This window comes from Danio rerio, chromosome 15, assembly GCF_049306965.1.
Source record: "Danio rerio strain Tuebingen ecotype United States chromosome 15, GRCz12tu, whole genome shotgun sequence".
Lineage (NCBI taxonomy): Eukaryota > Metazoa > Chordata > Actinopteri > Cypriniformes > Danionidae > Danio > Danio rerio.
The window spans coordinates 31,421,985-31,431,373 of record NC_133190.1 but is presented as its reverse complement, the minus strand read 5'-3'; the positions used below and the strand labels follow the sequence as shown (position 1 = coordinate 31,431,373).

Sequence of the window (9,389 nt, the reverse complement as noted above, 5' to 3'; positions counted from 1 at the left end):
TGTGCACTCAGCGGAGTGTCATCTCCATTTCGTGATTCCTGTTTATTTTACTAGACACAAATCTTTCAGGGGTGTAATTTTCCTCCCACTAAATTCTCAATTGATTCTGTTCGGTGGCTGTGAAGCATCAGATATACTTCAAACAACAGAATTTGTGAAAAACACAAATTGTGGACATGGCTAATGAAGCTGAACAAATGAATCCAGAAGTCTTTCCTCAATGATCAATTAGAAGATTATACTTTTTATCGGTTATTGCTCTGGGCAAGCATGATGGCCAAAGCGGCGCCACTTACAGACACCCCAAAACACAAGGGTTTGAGTGTGATTGAGAACAGAACTTACAGTGCATCCTGTGTTAAAGGATGCAGACTTTTAGTTACTGGTAATTCTAAATAATTGGTTGACATTTGCAAATAACATGATGTGACGCTGCATGTCATAAGCATTAAAAATCACATTTTTGATTAAAGGAAATGTAGTTACTGGTAATGTCCGGGATGCATTAAAGCTGTAGAAGGAAAATGAATCATAATTATATTTATATAAATAGAACGTATGACTCACAGCTAAAGCAAAAATTTTATTTTTAGACATTTACTAAATCTGACATTTTTAGCACACTCAGCTAAACGTGTATTATAACATAAAATACATTGTAAAATGAACAAATTTGATTATTTTTAAAAACTTTATTTACTGTTTCTGTTTTAATGTCAACTTTAAGCAACTGTAACCATTTACTTCAGTCAATCAGATGTCACATCCCCGGCTCATTCCTGCTCACTCAATAAACATTCTCTCTCATACCACCTCCATCCAACCCCGTGAACCTTAACCAGACTACTAATCATTTGCACCTGTTTCCCATTACCCTACACAGCAAATTCATCTGAGTTAAATTCTCGGTGTTGAAGCATTTCAGAGTAAAGTGTTGACGTTAAAGAGTTAGATTTTGATAAATGAATATAATAAGAGTTAGAATTGATTTTATTCAGTGCGAAATAAAGGAGTTAAGTTTTCAACACTTGGTGGTGTTATTTCCAACATCCGGGAATTCATGCAGCCCCAGTCACTGAAGAATTTTCCAGACGCCATTTTCCATCTGAGGTTTAGAACAGCAACTGGTGAGTCAAACTACCTAAATGTTGGTATTTTACTGACTTTCTTTAAGGAAATACAGTTGTAAACATATTGTTAAGTTAATAACTTTACAATGGAGTGACAATTTTAAACTTCTGCGGTTCATTCATGGTCGTTTGTGTATCTAGCTTAACTGCATTACTATTCACTTCTTTTCAAGAATGTTTTTATATATGCTCACGCATACATAGTGCATAAAAACATCAAATGTACATGTTCAATACATTTCTTTTACGCTTAATGCCATTTTGTGCGTTGTTACCCATTTGTAAAATAAAATCGACACTTCTCCTTTAATTCGAAGCAAACTAGCGAGGGAATCCCCGGAGCAGCCTAGCCTACTCTGCCCGGATGCTAACGGCAACACAGGACGGTTTCCATTCGCTCTGGAGAGTTTCTAAAACATATCTGGTGAGTAAATGAACATATGCTTACTTGTAAAAGGCTTCCTGACTAAAACATATGATTGTTTGTTATTCGTGTACGTTAATTTGGTTATTTTAAACACCGCGGCCCTTTTAAACTGGTTCATTCGTGGCCGTCCATATAACTTACCGTTGGTCCATATACTCGCGTGATAACGTACGCTTGAATTATATTAAGCGTTGACAACCATTAAAGTCGGAATGTTAACATTAATGTCTTTAAATGACCGCGTTTGCACTTTCTCAGACATTTAAGGTTACAGAAGTCTCCCGGAAGTTGCGGGACTAACGTTAACGTTATCCCGCAAATGCACAGAGACTCCCAGATGCCCAAGTAGATGCCCGCAAATGAATGATAATCTCCCGGAAATCGCGCGTCTCCCGGCCGGTCATTAAACACTTTGCACACCCCTCTCCACCGCATCCCTCCCAGTTCTTCAGGTACGTCGCGCGCAAGTCACCCCCACCGCTCTTTAGGTACGTCGCGCGCAACTCATCCCATTGCTCTTCAGGTTCTCATCTCTCCCGCTACCTCCCGCAAATCAACTCTGTATCCCCCGAAAATTACTTTTCCCAACTCGGGATGTCTGACGTTAGTAAGTTAGGCTATTTATGTAGTCAGGAACATCTTAGTCAAGCTTTTTCTCCCGCATGATATTGTGCTTAAAACTATAGGCTAAACTTAGCATGTACTGTACACAACATTTCCGTTTTATTAAAGACAATTTAGTGCGTTGTAAACAGCCACCTGTCTGTAAAATTAATCAACTGATTCATATTTGAGCAGCCTAATGATGATACAGGTTTGATTTGTAGATTTATTATCAATAATCAACATCTGAATCAAAAGATATCTGGAAAAGTGTGAGGCATACTTTGTGATGTTCATCTCTCTTTTTTATCTGAAGGTTATGCATATGTGTTAGATACTAATTTTTTGTTGTTTTTTTAACAGCCACAGTTCTCTATACAATAACACAAGACCCTGTGACGGTGGCTGATTAGAGACGGATGGTGTATTTCCAGAGTTGGTGAAATGACCAAGCACACCTTCTTGGTCATATGTGGTGATAATAATGAAGGTATGTTTGATAAAGTTCTGTATTTGTTTCACAATAAGCTGAGAGGGTATTAGAGCGTTAGAGAATAACAAATGACATGAAGGTGATAAGTTTTGTATTGTGGGTGAACTGTTACTTAAATAATCTTTTGCTCTTTACTTTGCACTTTTCCTCTTCTGCTTATCCTAATATTTTAGATTATATTTGGACCTGAAACATCTGCTAGACTCCAGTAAAGGTGGCTTCAATACTGGACCTGAAAGGGCCTAACAAGTTAAATCTGGTAAAGAAACATGCACGCGCGCACACATGCACGCACACGCTTACAGAAAACTGTTTATGAAGTTTATAAATATTTTTTACACTGTGGCCAATATTTTGGGGAAGTCAGCATCACTAAATGATATAAAAGATTTTAAGCTCCTCTAAAATTTGCTCCAAGTGTTGTGTTAAATTCAGGATTCTGGACAGACAGCTGCCTGTTTTTTTCAGTTCTAGTCATAGTGGTTAACCTAATTGTTTTTGGAGATCCAACAGTGATGTATGTGTTTTTTCTACTTTTCCATATCCTGTCACCTCAACCAGCTGGGAGAGTCAAGTTGTGGATCATCATGAAGATTTTCAAAAAGTGAGTTTAGATTTCTTGAATGTTTTATTTACTTTAAATGTTCTTTTAAATATATCATAGAATTTGATTGCAATTTGTTTTTAAACATTTTTCTTAGCCATGCTGGAGTCTTGAAGAGTTCTTAGAAGAGCATCACCCTATATCCGTGCATCAGGAACCACCAGACGAGTGATCAGCAGCTACTACTGTACATCGTCATGGATAAAAAGGTCATCCTGTGGCTGGGAAGCACTTCATTCACAGGACATGCTTTATGAGATTTCCTAGCTCCAGTTTGTTTTCACACAAGTTTACAGCATTTATACCTTCATCTAAACTGCTGTGTTTGATATGGAGGACCAAGGAAACACCCGAAGTGAAAGATTTGCACGCCAAGTTGTTTAAAATGTAATTTCACAAGAAAACTATGAGTTCAGAAGTAAACTATGAGTGACGCTATATTGAACTTTCAAATTGCTCAGATAACACATCAAGTTTGGACCAAGGGACTGAAAGCCTTTTTGAGCACTGGTCATACATATTTTGTTGATACTGTCTGTACTAATAAAACATTTAAAGCATATTTGACATTGTTGCATTTTAAAAACTGAATGAATTGTTGAAGTGGTGAATGTTTTCAAATAAAATGTTTTTTCGTTTGTAATTTACAGTCTATTTGACCTTTTTACCATATTTACACTCAAAAGAGTTGAATAAAATAACAATATATTACACCAGGCGGTGTTAAATATAGTTGCATTTTTTAACTCTGCCCAGAGTTAAAATTAACCCTTACTTCGGTGTCAATGTGCCAACCCTTTTGAAAGTGTTGATTTAACTCTGCTTTGAGTGGACCCCATGAGACACTTTCAAAGTGTTGAAATTAACACCCATAGAGTTGTTTTGGGTCCCCATATTTTGCTGTGTAGACACTATATATACCTTCTTAATTCGCTCATCGGCTTTTATTGAAGTCAGATGATTGTCTTCACCTTTGTGCAGGCGTCTTCTCACCTTCTTCCATGGATGTCCCTTATGAGTCTTCCAGTCCTTCATACTAATCAAGGGAAGTGATTACTCTTATTTGATGTTTACTAGAGGATCTACTATCACTCTGATGAACTGTGTGCTTGTACTCACCTACGGATTAATTATCTGCTCTCTGACACTTCTCTCCAATCTAGTGGAAGGCTTACACATGTGCAGAGTTCACTAGAGATCCACTGTCACCTTGATGAACTGTATCTAAGTATCCTCCTGTAGAGAGTAAGGAGAGCGAACAGTCTAAGATCGAATGCTTACACTGGAGTAGTGTTTGTCCGACTATTCACTGCCCATCTTGATTAACTGTGTATGTGAGTATCACCTGTAGTGAGTGATGAGAGCAAACACTTTGTGAGATAAATGCTTACACGAGTTGTTTGTCTATCCACTACCAATCTTGATGAACTATATCAGAGTATTCACCTGCAATGAGATTTAACACCCTGTGAGATCGAATTCTACATCACTGAGACTCCCATTGCTGTGTTTGAAGATCATAAAAGCAAATACACAACCCTTTAAAATCCCTTTGTAATTAGTGACCTCGTTTTGAATAAAACTTGTGAAAAGATAACCACTGTCTTGTCTATACCAGCTTGGCATCAGAATAGTTTAAACTTATAAAAATAAAATGTTAAACAAACTGTTAAATGTAAGCCTCTTTGTGTTTAGCAAAACGGCACATCATATTCCAGCAAACAGCAAAACAATTTTTTTGTATTTTCACATCATACTTTAATTGCAGCAGCCATAATACATATTATTATATAATACTTATTTTAATTGTGCAGTGGCATTATTTGTCCCTTATCCTGAATGTGTTTTGTTCCTGTTAATCATCGGCATCAGAAGATCTGGAACACTCTCAATGGTAAATTTAACTGAAGTGTACTGTTCCTCTTAAATCACATAATGAGAGTGAATGGCAACAGGAACAATTACTTGTGCCAACCATCAAAAATGAATTCTGCACTCAATTAAACCAAAGCCCCAAAATCTTCCAGGAACATGTCAGTGAACTGATCTGACAAGTCTAGTTTGCCAGCAGAGATTTGCTTTTTTTTTCCCATTACTTCAGTATCTGGCACCATTATACTTAAAACCCACACTAATCGCTAAAACTGACAGAAATGGGCTTACATTTTAATAACTTGCATATAAAATGAAATTAAAATGTCATTTCAGTCAAAGTTGTTTAAAACATTCTTTCTAATGGTCATGGCAACTGCTTTCACACTCTTTAACTCAAAACCTTTGTTTTGTTTTGTTGTAATCAGCTTTTTTTGACTCCCACACATGCCTGTTACCATCTGTTGGGAAATATCAGCATGGAAAGTGAGCAATTCTCAATTGTTTATTGTAGATTTGGCTGAGCAACCGCATGCATGTAATCCACATTTTGACCCTGTTTATACCATGCATATTACAGTAAGATGTTTTGTTAATCTGAACACAAGTAATGCAAAATACGAGTGTAATGACAATGATAAAGAAACCATGTGATTGGACGATGGTTCCCAGTGATTTGGTTTAAAAGGGTAATAGAAGGGGACCAAGAACAGATCCCTGAGGTTCCTCAGTGACCATCTGATGAGCTTTGGATGAGTATCATTCATTTATTTATTTTCTTTTAGTCCCTTTATTAATTAGGGGTTACCACAGCAGAATGAACTGCCTACTTATCCAGCATATGTTTTACACAGCAGATGCCCTTCTAGTTGCAACCCAACACAGGAAAACACCCATAAACTCTTGTATTCACACTCATACACTATGGCTGATTTAGCTTATTCAATTTACCTATAGCGCATGTATTGGACTGTGGGGGAAACCAGAGCACCCGGAGGAAACCCACGCCAACAGGGGAGAACATGCAAAATCCACACAGAAATGCCAGCTGACCCAGACAAGGTTCTAACCAGCAACCTTCTTGCTGTGAGGCGATCGTGCTACCTACTGTGCCACCATGAATCTTACTATAAATTATTTTCTGCTGTAAAAATCCTCTAAAAAATGCTCTAATTTTAATTAAGATTTTAAGAAGTTAATTTGGTGCAGGAAATAAAAAGGAACATTAATCAATAACAGTTGCAGGTTATTAATTCCACTATGATTGTTCTTTTAAAAATTAGTAGAGGAGAAAAATCTAAAAGACACAACAATGGGCAATCATTATATCTCCTTTGTGCCAGAGTGCAAAATAGAAACCCTTTGCAGACAAAGAATCTAGCCTTTCAGTATCCGCCATGCACTGGAGTGAGTTTTGTGAAGACTGAAAACCAACAAGTTATAGCATCACTGCTACTGTATACCTGATTGTCAATGCACACTCTTCAATAGGTGCAGGGTATTTTCTTGGTTGAGGAATCAATTTCAGATGCTCTTTCTGCTTGAAAAAGTGCAGCCATTCTCACAGTCTTTTTTCCTTTGTAATAATCATATTCTTGACAGGCCTTTCTAAGAAATTCAAGCAAAAGTCTCTTGCTGAACATTAAAAAGGTATTTTGAGAAATGTAGCAGTGCAATTTTTGCCCATACAATGGAGTATAGTGGACTTCATTGTGCGTGTATCTTCAATGTTGAAAAGAGTCACAAAATTGAGGCACAAAATAATTTTCCAGAAATGTCTCATCCCTGAAACTTGCTGGTGCAATGGTCTTTCTAACCTGATCCAGTATGCTGGGTCCCTAAAATATTATAGTATTTATAATATAATATTATATATAATATAATATTATAGTATTTTTTTTACTAGCACTTCTCATAACATGAAAGGATATGGAAAAATTAATTAATTCATTTTCTTGTTGGCTTAGTCCATTTATTAATCTTATTCATCTCTGGGAAACATCCACACACACATTCACACACTACAGACAATTTAGCCTATACCCAAATCACCTGTACCACGTCTTTGGAATTTGGGGGAAACTGGAGCACTCGGAGGAAACCCACGCGAATGTAGGGAGAACATGCAAACTCCACACAGAAACACCAACTGGGCCGAGGCTCGAACCAGCGACCTTCTTGCTGCGAGGAGGCAGCACTACCTACTGCTCCACTGCTTCACCCTATATGGAAAAATATGTAATATAATCTTATGACAGGACAGTGTTTGGAAATAAATAGCAAAAAAAGTCTCTGTCTGTTTAAATAAATCCCTCTGCTAAATGCATTTCGTTTCACAGTGTTTTTTTAATTAAAGCCCACAAAAGTCTGTGGATTATAGTGAATTAAGAGGCATTGTTAGACACGCCACGACAGTATATGGAAATGATTTATAACAAAAAATTGTCTTAGTCAGTTTGGATAAATGTTTCTGCTAAATGCATAAATGTAAATTTGTTTCCCAGTGTTTTTTTCATTAAAGCAATAACCCACAAAGTTGGTTAAGAAGCTGTGCATTATAGTGAATTATTAACAGATTAAGAGCAATGTTATGGTGACACAACAGTATATATATATATATATATATATATATATATATATATATATATATATATATATATATATATATATATATATATATATTTTTTTTTTTTTTTTTTTTTTTTAAAGCAACAAAAAAGGCTCTGGATTGTTGTGAATGTAACAGCTACAGTAAGGGTCGTTGCTATACATGACATGGTAGCCTTTGGATCATATCATTATCCAGGCCCATTGCCAACCTATTAAAATGGGGTGGTTCTTTTATCTCAAAAAGTGGACCTATTTGCAGTTATTCGCGGTTTGAATACTGCATTTTATTGACTAATTTGTGCTGAATTAGCTTGTCGGAGGGTTATCATTACCACACTTTTTTATTTGTCAGAGCTATCATGCTATTTTTTTATTTACAAAAATATATGTTTGTTTACAAATGTGCATTTAAACTATATGTTATTACAGTTTTATATATAATGTAATGAGATTAGAAATATGAAAAAGTTTTTTATTTAGTTATTTATTTTTAAATGCTAATTTATTATCATCCATCATAAAATACAAACAAACAACAACAAAAAATTTAGATTTGTTTTTTTTTTTAAATCTAGCCTATAGTGAAATAACAAACTGGCCAGCTCACTTCCTCAGTCAGAATTTGTCCTTTTAAATAATAAAAGCCTTCTTTTATTAGTTATTTTATTGGTTATTCTTCTTAAAGACTTCTTCCATTGGTTATTTTCACAATTTATGATGGCATACTGTCAAAAATGGGACAAATGAGCTCATATAGGGGCTAAAAAAAACATAAAAAAACATATCTTTTTCACTCTTTGATTGGAGAAATGCCTCTACTAAATGCGTAACTTTGTTTCCCAGTGTTATTTTTGAAAATTAAAGCAACACTCCACAGGAAGCTGTGGATTACAGTGAATTAATAACAGTCAAGGGGCATTGTTGGATATGACACAGATCTTTTGAAACAGTTATTCACAAATTGACCCAAATATAATGTAATGATTTAATGATAATAAAAGTTGTGGCATCAACAAAGAGTATTTCTGAGCAACACAGACTCAGGTCACAGGTGTATTTTGTAGAGCAACTTTGAATGCAGCTCAACCAATCAGAATTAAGGACTAGAATCCAATTTCAAGATTTTCTTTTACGTTCACAGAAGAACTAAATGCATGCACGTTTAGAATGTAAGTTTAAGATTACATCATACAGACCACTTTTGCTTTTGTTCAGCGGTAATCATTGCATAAATAAAATGTGCGTTGCACAATTGGATGCCAATCAAAAATTGGCTTGCTATTGCAAGTAAGTATTGCACAGATTGAGTTAAGGAAGGGTCAAACCTTCACATTCAATTGGTAGTCATTTTCTGCAAACTGCTGTGGTAGAGCTGCTCCAGGCGGAAACAGCTGTGTGATTATATCACACTAACTGAACCATGCTAGTCTTAAAAAAAGACATTGGCAAACAAAGACAAAAATTAATTTAGCATTCTTGAGTGTGGGGCAGATGATCCCAGGTTTGAGCTCTACTCTTGGTAGATCAGGAGCCTTTTTTAGTAACAAAATATGACACTGCCAGGAGGGCAAAAAAGTTGTGTTAGTATTGGGAATTAAGATATAAAGGTGTTTGGAAAGTCTTTTTATATATAATTATAATGGTAACAGG

At 35.8% G+C, this 9,389-nt stretch overlaps 1 long non-coding RNA gene across 1 annotated transcript; it reads left to right on the top strand.

Moving 5' to 3' along the window:
• Positions 1–1,064: 1,064 nt before the first annotated feature.
• LOC137487761 (uncharacterized) lies at positions 1,065–3,900 on the top strand. The gene is made up of 6 exons (XR_011006478.2): positions 1,065–1,127; positions 1,448–1,554; positions 2,524–2,650; positions 2,827–2,912; positions 3,215–3,257; positions 3,355–3,900. It is a non-coding gene; the product is annotated as an uncharacterized lncRNA (long non-coding RNA).
• Positions 3,901–9,389: the final 5,489 nt, after the last annotated feature.